This window comes from Furipterus horrens, unplaced genomic scaffold, assembly GCF_987537825.1.
Source record: "Furipterus horrens unplaced genomic scaffold, mFurHor1.1.pri manual_scaffold_9, whole genome shotgun sequence".
NCBI lineage: Eukaryota > Metazoa > Chordata > Mammalia > Chiroptera > Furipteridae > Furipterus > Furipterus horrens.
Window position 1 is genome coordinate 69249027 of NW_028327179.1, and position 17460 is coordinate 69266486.

At 36.8% G+C, this 17460-nt stretch overlaps 1 pseudogene; it reads right to left on the reverse strand.

Moving 5' to 3' along the window:
- Positions 1–216: 216 nt before the first annotated feature.
- On the reverse strand, positions 217–836 carry LOC150001893 (ADP-ribosylation factor 1 pseudogene; annotated as a pseudogene).
- Positions 837–17460: the final 16624 nt, after the last annotated feature.

Here is a 17460-nt window from a genome sequence, read left to right on the forward strand (position 1 = left end):
TGAGTAATATTGCATAAGAATACCAGAAACTGCCTCATTGGAAATGAGAACTATTTACATTAAATAAAAACCCAGTTGCAGGCTGCATCTGCACATGTACAGCATGGTGAAGCACACTGGTACCGACCATGGAGACAGCTTCTGGCACTCACACCACAGGGGCACAGCTGCCACATGAGAGGAAAGCAAGGGTGAAGGAGGGAGTGAGGGGGGGGAGAGGAGTGTGGCTCACTTCTGGTTCCGGAGCTGATTGGACAGCCAGTCCAGTCCTTCATAGAGCCCGTCCCCGCTGGTCGCACAGGTGGCCTGAATGTACCAGTTCCTATGGCGCAGAGAGTGAAGGCCCAGCTTGTCCGTGATCTCGGCTGCATTCATGGCATTGGGGAGGTCCTGTTTGTTTGCGAATACGAGCAGGACAGCATCCCTGAGCTCGTCCTCCGCCAGCATCCACATGAGCTCCTCTCGGTCCTCATTCACGTGCTCTCAGTCATTGCTGTCAACCACAAAGATGAGACCTTGTGTGTTTTGGAAGTAGTGGCACCACACAGGCCAGATCTTGTCCTGACCACCGACGTCCCACACGGTGAAGCTAATGTTCTTGTACTCCACAGTTTCCACATTGAAACCTATGGTGGGGATGGTGGTCACAATCTCACCCAACTTCAGTTTGTACAGGATGGTGGTCTTCCCTGCAGCGTCCAGGCCCACCATGAGAATGCGCATTTCTTTTTTGCCAAAAAGGCCCTTAAAGAGGTTTGCAAAGATATTTCCCATGCTTTCGGCTGGAGAGAGAAACATTGGCCAGGGAAACCCTTGGCATCCGTGACGCTGCTGTTGCTCAGAGCCAGGCATTGGTTTCACTCCCAGAACATTCCCTTTAGCATCTCTTGCAATGCTGGTTTGGTGGAGATGTATTCTTTTAGTCTTCCTTTGTCTGAGAAACTTTTTATTTCACCTTCCATTTCGAATGAGAGCCTTGCTGGGTGTAGTATTCTTTGTTGTAGGCCTTTTTTTTTTATTGCTTGGAATATTTTTTGCCATTCCCTTCTGACTTGTAGAGTTTCTGTTGAGAAATCAATAGATTTCCTTATTGGAGCTCCCTTGAATGTTATTTGCTGTTTTTCTCTTGCTGCTTTTAGGATTCTCTCTTTGTCTTGGAATGTTGCCATTTTAATTGTGATGTGCCTTGGAGTGGGTTGTTTTTGGGTTCCTCTTCATTAGAACTCTCTGTGCTTCCTGAACTTGTATAACTTTTTCTCTCATCAGGTTGGGAAAATTTTCTGTCACTATTTCTCCTATCAGTTTTTCTATTCCTTGTTCTTCTGATCCCTCTTTAATTCCAATGATTCTGATATTGTTTTTACTTATGCTATCCTGTAATTTCCTTACTTCTTCTTTGTATTCTTTCAATCTTTTTCATTTTGCTGTATTGTCTAGAAATTTTTTTCTATCTTTACCTATTTAATTTGCCTTTGTTTCAGTTCCCTAGCTTCTGTTGTTGGTTCTTGTGTTGCAGTTTTCATTTTAGTGTTCATAGTTTTGATTCTCCTTTTTCTAAACCAGTCCCTTTAACATCTCATATAACAGTGGTTTGGATCTAATGAACTCCTTCAGTTTTATTTTGTCCTAGAAGCACTTTTTCTGCCCTTCTATTCTAAATGAGAATTTTGCTGGATAGAATATTTGTGGCTGTAGATTTTGGATTTTCATTACTTTGAATATTTCTTGCCAGTCCCTTCTTGCCTGCAGAGTCTCCCTTGAGAAATCAGCTGATAGTCTAATTGGGACTCTTTCGTACATGATTCTTTTCTTCTCTCTTGCTGCTTTTAAAATTCTCTCTTTATCTTTAACTTTTGACAATTTGATTAAAATGAGTCTTGGAGTGGTTCTCCCTAGGTCCAGTTTTTCTGGAACTCTCTGTGCTTCTTGGACCTGTAAGTGTATTTCCTTCCCCAAGCTTGGGAAGTTCTGCTTTATTATATTTTCACTTAATTTTTCAATTTCTGGTTCTTCTTCTTTGCCCTCTGTCAATCCTATAATTCTTATGTTCGGTCTCTTATAGCTGTCCCAGAGGTTTCTGATCCTTTCCTCACTTTCTTTGCTTCCTATTTCCTCTCTTCGCACTGGTCGACTGTTTGTTCCTTCTCTATGTTCCAGTTTGCTGATTTGAGCTCTGGATTTTATTTCCTCACTATTTGTCTCATATGTGGTTTTGTTCTTTTTAGTATGAGTGGTTTTCAATCCTTTCTTGTCTTTTCCAAAATCTTTTGTTAATTTTGTAAGCCACCTTATAACAATGGCTCTGAACTGAGCCTCTGACAGGTTTCTTATTTGTTCATCTGTCAGATTCATCTGTTGCCTGGTGAGCTGCGCCACCAGGATTTCTACAGTTGTCTGCCTCATTTTGACAGATTTGCGTTTTTCTTTCTTGGGTCAACTATAGGGTGCAGAGCCTGTGTACTCATCACAACCCAGCGACTGGCAGCAATCTGTAACCTTTTTCGTCACACCGTAGTCCTTTGTCATCACCACCCAGTGACCAGTGGCGATCTGCAACCTATTTTGCGGTGCTGTGGTGCTTTGTCATCACTACCCAGCGACCGGTGGGAATCTGCAACCTATTTTGCAGGGCTGTGTTGCTTTGTGTGGGGGCGGGGGGTCCAAGATGGATTCCTGCTATTATTCTCTGCTGGGAGACCCGGATCCATCCTCCCACCCTCTGGGCCTTACTGTCTGAGGCAATGCGGTGGCTGCTTTTCCCAGCATTGGGGTCGGGAGCTACTGTGGCTCGACTGCAGCCAGGATCACTCTTCCTGCCACTGTCCCTGGTGCTACTGCAGACAGCACTGCCCACTTTTTGCTCTTCTTACCTGCCTGACGAGCGCCGTTGGTTTATAACTTCATATGTTGGGCTTCCGTATAGTTTTATTTTCTGGAATTTCTAGTTATCTTTTGTTTTGAGGTAGTTGTATTCCTTTCCAGTTGTAAAGGGAGACCAAGTGTGTCAGTCTAAGCCTCCATCTTGGCTGAAAGTCTAATTAAAAATAAATTTAAACATTTAAATACAAACATCTGAACGTCCTTCTGTAATAAACTCTGCAATACTCCTTTGTAATACCTGCTGTACTTCACTTTCTCCATTTGAGATTTTTCTCAGTGTGAGCAAAGGAGTTGAATATCCGCTAAACTTCTCTGCATATCAGCATGCGATAATAGTAGAGCCACCAAGATGTTGATGTTCAGTAACCACAGAAGCTCTGAGTGCTGGGAAGAGTTGGTGTACAGCTTGGGGTGGGGGGATCCTGCGTAGAGAAGAGAGGTATCCTGTGGAAAGTGTGTGTGGGGGGAGAGGGGTCATCTGTGCATGCCAGAGAGGTCGGTGCACAGTCAAGGGGACCTGTCGCAAGAGATATTAAAGGTCTGATTTAAGAAGGTGAAATAACAGAGAGAGACAGAGAGGAATACAGATACAAAAGGGAAAAATGTCAATGAGTAAGTACTTATCAATAACAACCTTAAAAGTAAATGAATTAAATTCACCAATCAAAAGACATAAGGTAGCTGATTGGATAAGAAAATGTGACTCATGTGTATGCTATCTACAAGTGACCAACCTCAGACAAAATATCTATGCAGACTGAAAGTGAAGGGATAGAGAAAGATATTTTAAGGAAATAGATATTTAAAAAAGCTGCTGTAGCAATACTTATATCAGGCAAAACAGATTTCAGAACAAAGACCATAAAAAGAGACAAAGAAGGTCATTTCATAATACTTAAGGGAACAATCCATCAAGAAGATATATCCCTTGGGAACATATATGCACTCAATAGAGGAGCACCCAAATATATAAAGAAAATCTTGTAGGACTTCAAGAAGGATATCGACAGCAACACTCTTATAGTAAGGGACTCTAACATCCTATTGTAAACAATGGGCAATATTTCAAGCAAAGAAACACCAAGGATATTGTGCCATTAAACAACACTCTTGATCAAATGAACTTAATTGATATATACAAATACTTCCACCCCAAGACAGCAAAATATACAGTCAAATGCACATAGAACATTTTCAAAGAGAGTCCACATGGTAGGACACAAAACAAGTCTCAACAATTTGGGTAAATTGAAATTATATCAAGCAACTTCTTGGATCACAACAGTTTGAAACTAGAAACCCAACTCAAGAAAAAAAAAACTCAAAATCTTTCAGATTCTTGGAGACTTTATAACATGCATTTAAATATGAATGGGTTAACAATGAGATCAAGGAATAAATTTAAAAGTTTATGGTAACAAATGAAAATGAGTACACAACAGCCCAATACCTATGGCACATAGTGAAGGTAGTCCTGAGAGGGAAGATTATAGCAATACAAGCTATCTAATAATGATAGAAGAATCTCAAACAACCTAACCCTACATCTACAAGAACTAGAGGAACAACAACAGAAGAAGCCCAGAATAAGAACAAGGAAGGAAATAATCAATATCAGAGAAGAATTAAGTGACATAGAGACTAAAGGAACTATTCAAAGGGTCGATAAAACCAGGAACTTGTTCTTTGAAGGGATAAACAAAATCAACAATCTTTAACTAGGCTCATCAATAAAAAAGAGAGAAGACCCAAATAAATAAAATCAGAAACTAAAGAGGAGAAATCACAACAACACCAAAGAAATACAAGGATTGTAAGAAATTACTGTGAACAACTGTATGACAAAAAATTTGACAACATGGATGAAATGCAAAAATTTCTAGAAATGTAATCTTCCAAAACTGAATCAAGAAGAAGCAGACTGATAACAACTAGTAAAATTGAAGTAGTAATAAAAAAACTCCTGGCAATCAAAAGCCCTGGACTGGACTGGAAGGCTCCACAGGTGAATTTTAGTGAACAGGGAAGAAATAACTCCTACTTTTCTCAAACTATTCCAAAAATACCAAGAAGGAAGACACCCAAAATCTTTCTATGGAGCCAGTATTACTCTAATTCCAAAACCAGGTCAAGACACAACAAAGAAAGAAAACTACAGGCCAATATTGCTGATGAACATAGATGCTAAAATCCTCAACAAAATATCGGCAAACTGGATCCAGCAACACATTAAAAAGGTTATACATCATAGTCAAGTGGGATTCATCCCAGGGATGCAAGGATGGTTTAATATTCACAAACCCATAAATGTACTACACCATATAAACAAAATGAAAGACAAAAATTACATGATCATATAAATAGATGCTGAAAAAGCATTTGATAAATCTTAGCATTCATTTATGATAAAGACACTCAACAAGCTGAGAACAGAGGGAGCATACCTCAATATAATAAAAGCCATATGCAGCCAACATCATACTAAATGGGCAAAATTAAAAACTTTCTCCTTAAGATTAGGAACAAGACTAAAATGTCCACTCTCTCCACTTCTATTCAACATAGTTTTGGGAGTTCTAGACACTATGACCAGGGAAGGAAAAATAATAAAGGCATCCAAATTGGAAAAAAGAAAATAAAACTGTCTTTATGTGCAGATGGCATGATAGTGCACATAGAAAACCTTATAGGCTACACCTATAACTACTTGATATAATAAGTCAATTTGACAAAATAGCAGGGTACAAAGTCCATATTCAGAAATTGAAGGTATTTCTGTACACCAACAATGAAATATCACAGAGAAACTAGAAAAGAATCCCATTTACTATAGCAAAAAGAAAAATAAAGTACTTGGGAATAAACTTCACCAAGGAGGTAAAAGACCTGTTCTTGGAAAACTACAGAACACTGAAGAAAGAAATGAAGGAAGATACAAATAAATGAAAGCATAAACCATGTTTATGGATGGAAAGAATTAACATTATTCAAATGTCCATACTACCCAATGCAATTTATAGAGTCAATGTAATCTCTATTAAGATACCAATGAAACAAATACTTCAAAAATATATATGAAAAAGACCCTGAATAACCTCATCAATTTTGAGAAAGAAGAAGAAAGAAAAAGGAATCATAACACCTGATATTTAACTATATTATGTGGCCATGATAATCAAAACTGTCTGGTACTGACATAAAAACAGACACATAGATCAATGGAAAAGAATAGAGAACTCAGAAATAAACCCAGGTTTTTATGGTAAATTAATATCTGACAAAGGGGGAAGGAGCATAGAATGCAATGAAAATGGCCTATTCAACAAATGATGTTAGGAGAACTGGACAGGGACCTTCAAAAACAAAAAACAAACAAAAAAAAAATCAGAACATCAATTTACATCGTACACAAGAATTAGCTCAAAATGGATCAAAGACTTAAATATAAGTCCTGACACCATAAAAGTCCTAGAAGAAAACATAGGCAGAAAAATTTCAGATATCCCACATAACAATATTTTCACGGATACATCTCCTAAGGCAAGAGAAATAAAGAAAAAAAATAAACAATTGGGACTACATCAAACTAAAGAGTTTCTGCTCAAGAAAAGAAAACATCAGCAAGATGAAAAGGAAACCAACCATATGGGAAAATATATTTGCCAATGATAACTCAGACAGGGAACTGATTTCCCAAATATATAAAGAGCTTATATGACTCAACATCAAGAAAACAGACAACCCAATTAAATAATGGGCAAAGGACCTGAACAAACACTTCTCCATAGAGGACATACAGAAGGTCCATAGACACATGAAAAAATGGTCAACATCACTAGCCATCAGAGAGATGTAAATAAAAACCACAATGAGATACCACTTTACACCAGTCAGAATGGCCATCACCAACATATCAACAAACAACAAGTGCTGGTGAGGATGTGGAGAAACAGAAACCCTTCCGCACTGTTGGTGGGAATGTAGCCGGGTTCAGTCACTATGGAAAACAGTATGGAATTACCTCAAAAAACTAAAAATGGAACTGCCTTTTGAACCAGTGATTCCACTGTTAGGATTATACCTGAAAAATTCTAAAACCCTAATTCAAAAGAACTTATGCACCCCTATGTTCATAGCAGCACTGTTTACAATAGCTAAGTGCTGGAAACAGCCTAAATGCCCATCTGTAGATGAGTGGATCAAAAAACTGTGGTACATTTACACAATGGAATACTATGCAACAGAGAGAAAGAAGGAACTCCTGCCATTTGCAACAACATGGATGGAACTAGAGAGAATTATGCTTAGTGAAATAAGCCAGGCAAAGAAAGAAAAATACCATATGATATCACCTAATACAGGAGGGTAAAGAACAACACAAACAAATGAACTAAATAGGACAAGGAGCAGAATAACAGTCAATAGCAGGGAGGGGGAGGGAGAGAAGGGGGATGAGTGAAAGAAGGGTTTAGTCAAGGAATGTGTATGGAGGATTCATGGACATGGACAACAGGTAGGGATATGACTGTGGGAGAAGGGGTGGGCTGGGTGGGGGGAGCAATGGGGAAAAATGAGACTTTAAATGAAAAATCAAAAAATAAAATTTAATAAATAAATAAATAAATTCTTAAAAAAGAACTTAAATGTAAGCGATGACACTATAAAAATCATAGAGAAAAACATAGGAAGTAAAATCTCACATATCCCACATAGCAATATTTTTGCTGATATATCTCCCAGGCAAAGGAAATAAAGGAAAGCATAAACAAATAGGATTATACCAAACAAAAGATTTTCTGCTCAGCAATGAAAACATCAGCAAGATGAAAAGGGAACCAACTGTATGAAAAAACATATTTGCCAATGATACCTCAGAGAAGAGTTTGATCTCCAAAATATCAAAAGAACTTATTCAACCCAACACCAAGAAAACAGACAATCCAGTTAAAAAAACAGGCAAAGGACATGTACAAACACCTCTCCGAGGAGGACATACAGAGGGTGCATGGGCAAATGAAAGCATGCTCAACATCAGTAGCCATCAGAGAAATGCAAGTTAAAACCACAATGAGATAGCACCTCATACTAGTCAGAATGGCCATCTCAAACTAATCAACAAGTAGCAAGTGCTTGAGAGAATGTAGAGAAAAGGGAACCCTAGTGCACTGATGGTAGGAATGCAGACTGGTGCAGCCATTGTAGGAAACAGAATGAAATTTCCTCAAAAAACTAAAAATGGAACTGCCTTTTGATCCAGTGATTCCACTGCTAAAATTATACTTGAAGAATCCTGAAATCCAATTCAGAAGAACCTATACACTCCTGTGTTCACAGCAGCATTATACACAATAGCTAAATGCTGGAAAAAGCCTGAGTGCCCATTAGTAAATGAATGGATAAAAAAACGGTGGTACATTTAAATGATGGAATAATATGCAGCAGAAAGAAAGAAGGAACTTCTATCTTTTGTCACAACTTGAATGAAACTGGAAAGTGTTATGCTTAGTGAAATAAGCCAGGCAACAAAAGACAAATACCATATGATCTCACCTAATACAGGAAACTAATAAACAACACAAACAAATGAGCAAAATAGAACCAGAGGCATGTAAACAAGGAACAGACTGACAGAGACCAGGGGGCAAGGGGGGAGGGGGGAAAATGGGAGAAGTCTAGTCAAGGTACTAGTATAAATGACCCATGGAGAGGGATCACAGGGTGAGGATTGACTGTGACAAATGTGTGGGTGGTCAACTGTAATAGAAAAACACTTAAAAAAAGAAAAACTGGAAAATAAAAGAAGAAATACAAAATAAAAGAAAAATTATAAATAAAATAAAATTGGAAGATATGGGGTAGCACCCAGGTATGGGAGAGCTTTAGCATGACATATTTATTAACTTGAGTAGAAGCATTTAAATATTTAAACAATACATAAGGCTGCATTAGTCAGCTTTGGAAATTAGAGAGTTGAAAGTATTAATCACTTGAGGTTTATTGTGTGACATTTTACCCAACTACAAAGATTTTAAATCTAATTAATTAAGCCATGGTAATGAGAAAGAACTGAGATGTCTTCAAGTTTCATAACATTCTTCTGACAGAAGATAGCAGAAAACAAGAAAGTCTTTTGATAATATTTTTACACCACAAAAATCTCATTTGATTAAGTTTAATGTTATATTTGGTAACTTTTCTTTCTCTTTACATATTAGTGAAAATAACAGAAATTTTAAAATAATAACTGGAATTTTACTTTTTCATCAATAAACATTATATCAGTATATGAGTCTTTTTTTAATGCTATTTTAGAGTAGCTTTTTATCAATAAAACATTTGGCAAATAAATCATAATTAATTATTTTATAGTTGAAGCAACATATGCCCAGAGAATTATAAGAAACATGAATAATACTACAACCACCTTAACAATAAAAAAAGTTTCTCAGGAAAACAAATCATTGTTAGTCATAAGATAGACCAGAAAATGAGGGAGATGTTCAAGTTGCTAGTACTCTGTCTGAAACATGCTTACATGTTGGATGAAGAGTGGGAAAACGCCTAGATGTCTTCTCTTTTGAGTCTAAATCAAATGTGTTCAATAAGAGGAATAGCACATAAAGGGATAAAGGGGCATGCTTTTACATATCTTATGATACTAATGGGTGATCCTGAGTCATAACTTGTTAGTTTGCCATTGCAGGATTTTATAGAGGTCAAAATACAACCAAATCTTTTATAAACTCTGTTTTGAAATGTTTGCCTTATAGAAGCCATAACATGAATCTTCTTTCCAGTCTAAATAATTGGCCAAAATATATTCATTAACTGAATAAATAAGATCGACATTTCTTTACATCTTCTGAAATCTTTTGCTATTGGTCAAATAATGAATTTATTTCCCTCTAACAAAAGTAAGAAAGAAATAAAAGGTGGTCTTATTGATTTACTGTGTAAATCCATCCTAGGTCATAGAAGCTATATTTATTTTTTTATTTAAACATTTAGACTATTCAAAAATTGTTATGCATATTAATACTTCAAAAGAGAAATATGGCTAGTTAACTAAACTGTCAAAAATCTTCAACTTTACAATTACTGAAGAACTACAAATTAAAACAGGTGCAGGCCCTCTTTTTCCTTTATTTCTTGTCTCACTGTCCCTGTGAATTTACTCAGTGGAATGATCTTTTCCTCATAATATATAGGGAAGACCCCAAATGGATGGAGAAAAAAAAGGCAAGAAGTTACCAAAAATGTTCTCTTTATTAGGCTGGCTCTCTGGTTCTGGAAAATGATTAAAGCTTAATTTTTCTCTTGGCAGTGTCTTTGGATGCTTTAAAGATCTGTGTCTAGGAGGGCTTCCCTCCTCTGCAAAGTCATTGCTTGCAATAATACATCTGTTTGCATCTGAGGGCTCATCCTCCCACTCACCCAAGACTATATACTTGCCTCCAGGTTGTCTCTAATGAAGTCTGTACACTTGCTCAGGTTTCTGGCCTAAAACAATCTTATTTTGCTTTCTAACATGACTCCTGTGTAGTTTTCAAAACAAACTCAGAGCACAGAGCCACCCATCTGGCTTCTCAGTCTTGAGATTTCTCAGGAAGGAATTAGGTTCCAGTCCACTTAATTTTCCAACAAAACTGGAAACCCTTCACAGTTTCCCATTTGTACTATAGAAGCTTATTTTATAAGATTTGAAATGAAGAGCAGCCCCACTTTGAAAATATGTCTAATACACAGCAAACCAGCAGATCCCTCCCAAAAGCAAAATCCTTTTAACAATTTTTAATTTTTCTACCTGCTTTACTTTTCAATTTTTTTTAAATTTTTTATATGGTAAGAGATTTAGGAGTCATCTAACCAGATCTTGGCAACATACACTTTACTAATCCTGAGAATGATCTGACATAACTTATTGGCACTTATTATTTTAAGCATTGGCTTAAATTTTCTGATGCTTAGTATGTTGTTACAAATATAATATTTATGCTTTTGAGAGTATAGTGAAATGTACTTTTCAAAAATTATTGACATGAATTTAAATTGGCCAAACTCTTTGAAAAGCATTTGGCAATGTGTATAATGCACCTTCTAATATCTGTATTCTTTGAATTCATAATTCCATTTTTGAGAATTTATTCTATGTAAATATTCTTGAATGCAAAAAAAGATCTACACATAAATTTTATCCCTAAAAATATATTAGAGACTTCCAGCCAAGATGGAGATCTAGACAGACATGCTGCATCTCCCTTCACAACTAAGAAGGAATACAATTAATTCAAAACTAGAGGCAACCAGAAGTTCTGGAAAATTGAGCTGCATGGAAGTCCAACAAACAAAGATATAAAGAAGAAATACTCATCCAGACAGGTAGGAGGGGCAAAGCAGGAGCAGAAAAGACGCGATGTGGTGGTGGCAGCAGTGGCAGCAGTGGCAGACTGGCAGAAAACATAGTCAAACATTTTTAAAAGTTGAGAGGAACACCTAGGGAGTATTCCCAACACCAGAACAGACCACACAGCTCATGGTTCCATCACTGGGGACAATAAATCCTCATTGCTTCTGAATGTGCCAACCAGTGGGGATTGGGGCAGAAGCAGAAACTTCTGGTGTCTCAGCAGAGTCCACTTGGTCCTAGAAAGTCCTTAGACCCACCCACTCTGGGAACAATAGCCAGGGCAACAACTAGAGAGGTGCCAGTCCCATATGGAAGTGGGAGAGATGCCTAGAAAAGAGGCGAGTGCTGAGCAAGGAGCATTGTTTCCTCTCAGACCCCTTCCCCACATACAGCACCACAACGTGGTGAAACAGGTCACTCTGTATTGAATATCTTAGGCTTCGCCCCTTGCAATATAACAGGTGTGACAGCTCTACCAAAGGTACAGAGGAAAACAAACACAGGAGCCTGTCAAGATGAGGAGACACAGAAGTATTGCTCAAAAAGGGGAATGGATCAAGGTTCCAGTGGGAGAACTAAGCAACGAGGTGATAGCCAAACTCACAGATGAGGAGATAGCCAACCTAACAGAGGAAGAGTTCAAAACACTGGTGATAAAGATGCTCACAGGCTTGACAGATATGCTTGAGTATTGCAGACGCATAAAGGGAAAAAATGAAGGCTATGCTAAATGAAACAAAGGAAAATACACACAAAACCAATCGTGAAGGGAAAGAAACTGGGGTTCAAATGAATGATTTGGAACATAGGAAGAAAAAATAAAGTCAACCTGTACAGGAGGAGGAAACAAAAAATGAAAAAATAAACAGAGGCTTAGGAACTTCTAGGACAACTTTAAACGTGCCAAATTCTAAATCATAGGGGTGCCAGAAGGAGAAGGAGAAGAGCAAGAAATAGAAAGCTTATGTGAAAAATTAATGAAGGAAAATGTTCAAAATTTGACGAAGGAAATAGACATACAAGTCCAGGAAGCACAGAGGGTCCCAAAGAAGCTAGACACAAAGAGGACCACAGCAAGACACATTCATAATTAAAATGCCAAAGGTTCAAGATAAAGAAAGAATATTAAAATCAGCAAGAGAAAAGAGTTACTTAGAAAGGGATGCCTATAAGACTATCAGCTTATTTCTCAAAAGGAACTTTGCAGGCAAGAAGTATTCAATGTGATGAAAAGCAAAGACCTACAACCAAGACTACTCAATCCAGCAAAGCTATCATTTAAAATGGAAGGACAGATAAAGTGCTTCCCAGACAAGGTAAAGCTAAAGAAGTTCATCATTACCAAGCCATCATATGAAACGTTAAAGGGACTTATTTAAGAATAATATCAACACTACAAACATTAAAATGAAAACAAATTCAAAACTATCAACAACTGAATCTAAAAAATAAAAGCAAAAACAAACCAAGCAAACAACCAGAACAAGAACAAAATCACAATTGTGGGGGCCATTTGGAGGGTTATCAGCTGGGAGAAGGGAGGGGGAGAAATGGGAAAACGGTGCAGGAAGCATAATTGGTTGATACAAAATAGACAGAGGGAAGTTAAGAATAATACAGGAAAGGGTGAAGCCAAAGAACCTATATGTATGACCCATGGAATGAACTAAGGGGGGTGGGATTGCTGGAGGGAGGGGGGGATATTCGTAAGAGGAGTGCTACGGAAAAATAAATTAGAACAACTGTGACAACATAATCAATAAAATATACATAAAAAATAAATAAATAAATAAATATATATGTGTATATATATATATATATATATATATATATATATTAGAAACAGCCTAAATAGAAACAATACATGATAATATAAAGTAATGGTAACCCAGGTAATAGAACATACAGCAGTAAAATGTTTTTGAAGTTTATACAATAAAATGAAAAAGAAGTAATAATTCAATGGAGAAAATGTAAAAGTTAGGCTGTAAAATTCTATTTATAGTATAATTATAAATATGTTAAAATGTTCCTTCAAATATATATGGATATAGTTTTGAAAGATCAGGAATATACCAAATCATGACAGTGACTGTCAATGGACGTTAGGACATTAGGAAAGTTTTTTTCTTCTAAACAATTATATATTTTTTAAATTTTACATATTGAATATGTATTTTGTTTAAAACTCTAAAGATAGCCCTGGCCATTGTGGCTCAGTTGGTTGGAGCATCATTCCAGTAGACCAAATAGTCATGTGTTTGATTCTTACGGCATATGCCTAAGTTGAGGTCTTGGCCCCCTGTCAGGGTCCATTCTGTTTCTCTCTTCTTCTCTCCCTCCCTCCCTCTAAAATCAATAAACATGTCCATGGGTAAGTATAAAAATAAAAACCAATATTTTAATGCTAAAAAATAAAAAAAAAATGTTAAGATTAAAAAATTATAAACATCATGTATTTTGTTTTTGGAAAATATAAAATATTCATTTCTTTCAATTTTTTACATTAACTGTACCCCTAAATCTTATAGACTTTGCATCCCAAATGTCTCTGACCCCATCTCATCTTTTCTGGGCCTTTGACCACTAATCTAATTCCTGTCTTCTTACTCTTACACTCAACCATTGTACTCGATTTTAAATTGGCCTTCCTGAACTGAGGCATTTCTCTAATCTCAGTTCAAAGCATTTCTATTGTTGTGATTTACTGGCAGATTACTTACCATAGCTGAGCATCAGATTAACTCATCTGTAATAATATCGTCGTCGGCAGCCGTCCGTCTCGAGAGACGATGGTGTAGCTTCTTAAGAGTCTATCTGCACCGCTGAGAATGGCTGTGCAGTCCAACTCGGGAGTGACACGGTATCTGTCTCCTCCCGTGTTGAATCGACATCTTGTGATGACGCTGGAGTGTCCTCTCCAGTGAAGCTGAAGCTACAGAGCCTGGGCAGGGTGATATGGAGGGTCTGCTGTTGCCCATGCAGCAGACCCCCCCTCTCTTCGCAGCTGAAGGGTCCAAGGGAAAGACGAAGTCAATACAGCTTGGCTTCAGGTGCGCCGCAGGAGTTGCCGGTGTTGACTACAACGTCAAACCGCCTTAGGGACTCCGGCTCCGGATTTTCTGTCGGGGTTTACTCCCTTAGCCTTTCCCCTGAAGAGGTATGCCGCAAGGCAGCGGAGGTTTTTTGGAGTCAGAGTTTTCCTTCTCTGATGTGCCCTGACTGGAAGATCGAACCAGCGACACTTAGCTCGCAGGCCGACGCTCAATCCACTGAGCCAAACCAGCCAGGGTATATTATCTGTAATAATATACCCTTATAGTTTTGTGAGGAATATATAAAAAGGAATAATAAATAAAAAGTACTTGACACATAGTAAGTTTTCAACTAATGGCAGCCCTACTTATAATTATAATTTCAATGGTGTAATTCTTTTGTTCTTCACTTTTAATGCTGCTACACTGTGAACTTTCAAATACAGATTCCCCACACAGCCATGTAAAACCATATATAATGTGATCTTAAAAACTTTTTCCATGTCGTTTCACAAAATTTTACTCTTAGCTTTAACAAAGATGTGCTACTTTCTGTTTCCTGACTCACCTTTTTGTTATTCTAGGTAGGCACACTTAGCTCTATTTATTCCTTCATCCTCTGTACCTTTATGCCTGTGTCTCATCTTTCAGTAATGCCTTACCTTACCTGAAAACTTTCTGAACTCCACATCAAATCAGATTGCTATCTTCTCTGAAACTCCATAATATTGTCTAGTATCCTTAATAACATACAACATTTAGTTCAGCTTCTTCATGGGATAACTCTGATAGTAAGGGCTTAGCTTAAAAAGCAACCTCCTTAGTGAGGCTGTGCCTGACCAATCGATAAGTCACTATCACATTTCCTTCTATTTCTAGTTATAGAGCTTTTACTCTATTTTTCCCACTATACTTCAGTAGATTTTTTGCTTCTATAGAACAGAAATATTTTTTAACCATGGTTATTACTGTGTCTTTTAAACAATGAAAGTCCAATGAATGTGTAAAACTATATTATAAACTCTGAAAAATATATTACTACACTAAACCTGCTAAGGAAGATGTTTATTTGAAAATTGTTACTAAAATCTCTCAGTTATCACCTCCATATGATCTCCACAGAGATCATTTAAACACTCAAATTCTCTCAAACTCTTTTACACATATCCATTCATACACACTCACACAAAGAGACATATACACACATCTCTGGGTTCTTGGTCTCTGCCGTGATTTACATAATGTTCAGTGAGTAGGCATAGCAAACCTCAATTATAAGAAACCTTGGAAATGCTCTACCTGGATCTCCCAGTGGAAGCCATGATCTGTTGTATTCAGGATGTACAGAAATGAGAATGAGGAGAGAGGGAATAATAGTAATGTAAAATGTTAAGGGTGAACCTCTGAAAACAATAATTCATTGTAGTTCACTTGATAATACAGTTTAGTAAAGTCTGAGAGAAAATTCAAACAAATGCAACATTAGGAAATGATTTTAATTCAAAATATGAAGAGAAGCAATCAGGCAGATCTACAACACTGCAGCTTTTTTTCTTCTTTTTTCAGCAGCAAATTTGTTGTTCATTTTAGAGTTCTGTAGTTTGATATTTTCTTTAAGATAATTGGAAAAGGAAATAATGTAATAATTTAAAAAGTAAACAAAAAATAAAGGGACAGCTATATAATATCCTTTAGAAATTAATCAAGAATCAGTTGGGGAAAAAAGGAAAGAAACTGTCTTCCACAGTTTTAGTATTTCATCCTCACATCTTTTCAAAAATGTTTCTGAGTAAATGGAGATTTTCTGTGCTTCCTGGCTCCTCACCACAGTCCTTTGGCTTTCTCAGAAAACTTGAACACTTGTTATGTCTTCTCTTTCCTCTGTCTTCACCCTCTGCTGCCCTTTAGACTTTTTCCATGAACATTTAAACATGTTCAATATTTACCACTATAATCAAAACCCTTTCACTGACCCATTTATCTTTTGTCTTCCAATTCCCTCTCTTTTCCCCACTTGCCACAAAATTCTTACAAAATTATTTATATGTGCTTTCTCCCTTGTTCTCACCTTTCACTCAACCCTCTTTAACTTTAAATATATTATTTAATATTTCTACAATAACGTCTGTGGTAGAATGAATAATATTCCCCCAAGATGCTCATGTTCTAATCCTGAAAGTCTGTGAACATGTTACCTTAGATGGCAAAAGAAATTTTGCTAATGTGATTATATGTTGCTGGATTACCCAAGTGGATGTGGTGATGTAATCATATGTCCTTATAGGAGAAATGAAGTGAAAGAAACTACTACAGAAGAGTAGCAGGTAAGATTGGAGTGATTTGAGAGAGTGTGATGAGCTAGTAACTGTAGCTGGTATCCAGATGTTAGAAAAGGCAAGGTAATGGTTTCCCCTCTAGTACCTACCAAGGAAACTAGGCAACTGACACCATTTTAACCCAATGAAGTTGATTTTTGACTCTGGTCCCCAGAACTGTAAAAGAATAAATTTGTGTTGTCTGAAGCAACCAAGTTTTTGGTGATTTGTTAGAGCAGTAATAAGTAAATAATACAGACCCATGCATTAAGTCAAATAGTGGAAAATTTTCAGTTTTCCTCCTATTTGACTTATTAATAACAACATCTTAACTACATTAATACTACAATTTTCTAACTAGATCTTTAGCTTATTTTTATTAGAAGTCTTTGCTTATTCCTTCTTTTCTACCAAAATAGTAAATATTAGAGTTTCTCAAGACTCGGTATAAAACCACACCATTCTCACTCATTAAGCAATCACATTTACTCTATCATTTGCAAACAAAAGCTCCAACTCAAGTCTGCTTGGTTCCAAATATATGCACATATTTATTTGAGAATTCTATCCAGTTATTATACAAAATCTCAAAATTTAATGTATCTACAACAAAATCAATATATTTTATTTAACTTTGCTTTTATTTCCAGTATTAAACCCAGGAAAAGTTATCCACCAACTACAAATGTTTCTAACCTAAAACTTGAGAGTTATAATTGACTTAAACTCTCTTTCTCCACTACCGTAGGCAATCAATCGCTAAACCTGATCTAGTCTGCCTCTTAAATGCCTATTGCGGCCAATATCAGTAACGCTACTCTCA